Here is a 2046-nt window from a genome sequence, read left to right as displayed (position 1 = left end):
TACACACATACTCCAGACCCCAATTCCATTTAACACAAATATTAACCTTTCTGTTTAATTCCCTCTGCTTCCCCCCAATATGACATGACTTTGTAGAGCAGTGGTTCTCAACGGGAGCACCTTTGCCCTCCAGCACACATTTGGCATCGGTAGTCACTGTTACTGTGATGGGGTGTGGGGTGGGTACCAATGGCAAATAGTGGGAAGGACCCAAGGATGCTGCTATATGTCCTTTAAGGCACAGGATGAACCCCCACAACAAAGAATTACCCAACCCAAATGTTAACAGAACCAGTGGTAAGAATCCCTAAGGTAGAGTATGACCCAATTTCCATTTTATAAATATCCTGTCTGTCCTCTGTAATTCTGAGAACATAGACCTTGATAGAAATCAGAACACATACCATTTTTTACCTTGGACCTGCGCCCCTAGTTTAATATCTTAATATGGAAAGTTATTTTGAGCTGTTCTGAAATAGTTTAGCAAACAGTTTCTGTTGCACATTTTTCTGGACTATGATAAAACTTTAATGATATGTAAAGCACCTGGCAAATAAAGTGCTCTACAAGTTCTGAAAATGTCTCAACACATTGAAAATAAAGAGCTTCACTTATTTGTTCAAATTTGTCAGGACTGTTTAGACAGGTAAGTTTAATTGATTTGCTTTTTAAAAATAATATTTCATAAATGTCCTTTACAAATAAGAGTGCATATATATGGGGTCTGTGATACAAATAAGAATTCTCCACACAAATTCGGGGTGTAAAATATCAATATATCCAATGAGAATTCTAATGGGGAACCCAATTTTTAAAAAATCATTAAGTTTACTAAGTAGAGTCATTTTTTTAGTATTTTAGTATTTTACTAATCATTCATTCTGTGTATTTTCTCATGGTCAGCAAACTGATTCAAATTATTTAAGTTATCCCACCATGTAAAGAAAAAAGCCTCTGCAATACATTGAAACATGGAGTTATCTTAATTTCACCGCTGGCCGCCTTTTTCAGCATTTCTTCCACCAATTCCTTTGACCCATAGTAATAAGTTTTAATCTCATTAGGGTCTGGATCCGAAGTCACGTTCTTTCTCACAAACACTATGTAATCAATTTCATGTTCTCCGCAGATACTATCAGATGGGGCCTTATAGTGAATTTGAGTCAGATAATTAATTTCTTCTGGGGGAACCTGTTCCATGGGAATTCCCAGTTCAGCCTTTAAAACACCTCTGTGCTCCTTGCCTTACTCCAATTGCTTCATTTTCTTCAAGCTCTTCTGGGTTACTTAAGAGATGACTACAACAAGTATTGGTAAAACAACCTGGAAAGGTAATTTTAGCATCTGATCTCTGCTGTAGCAGGAGCTTATTTTCAGTGTTGAATAAGAAGACACTAAAAGCTCCATGCAATAATCCTTTCTCAATGTTTTCATTCAGGTGACAATTCTTTTTGGTCTCAGCCCAATTTTATTGTCATTTTCATCAATAAGAATACACATCTCTGCCCTGGCTGATTTGGCTCAGTGGATAGAGTGTTGGCCTGGGGATCAAAGGGTCCTGGTTGGATTCTAGTCAAGCGCACATGCCTGTGTTGTGGGTTCGGTTCCCTGGAGGCGTGTAGGAGGCAGCCAATCAATGATTCTCATCATTGACGTTTCAATCTCTCTCTCCTTCTTCCTTCCTTTCTGAAATCAATATTATATATATACTAGAGGCCCGGTGCACAAAAATTTGTGCACTGGTGGGGGGGGTGTCCCTCAGCCCCACTTGTGTCCTCTCACAGTCTGGGACCCCTCAGGAGATAACGACGTGCTGGTTTAGGCCCGGTCACGGGTGGCAGAAGGCAGGCCCAATCCCTAGGTGCAGCCCCTGGTCGGACTCAGAGCAGGGCCGATTGGGGGGTTGGGGCGCCACCCCCTGTCACACTCAAGGCAGGGTCGATGGGGAGGTTGCTGCGCCACCCCCTGTCATGCACAGAGCATGGGCCGATCAGGGGGTTGGGGCGCTGCCCCCTGTCATGCACAGAGCAGGGCCCATCAGGGGGT

At 42.3% G+C, this 2046-nt stretch overlaps 1 pseudogene; it reads right to left on the bottom strand.

The window, feature by feature from the left end:
• Window positions 1–868: 868 nt before the first annotated feature.
• Window positions 869–2046, bottom strand: part of LOC102245049 — a 3684-nt pseudogene continuing 2506 nt past the window's right edge.

The sequence above is a fragment of the Myotis brandtii genome, unplaced genomic scaffold (genome assembly GCF_000412655.1).
Source record: "Myotis brandtii unplaced genomic scaffold, ASM41265v1 scaffold502, whole genome shotgun sequence".
Lineage (NCBI taxonomy): Eukaryota > Metazoa > Chordata > Mammalia > Chiroptera > Vespertilionidae > Myotis > Myotis brandtii.
This window is presented reverse-complemented; position numbering and strand designations above follow the sequence as displayed.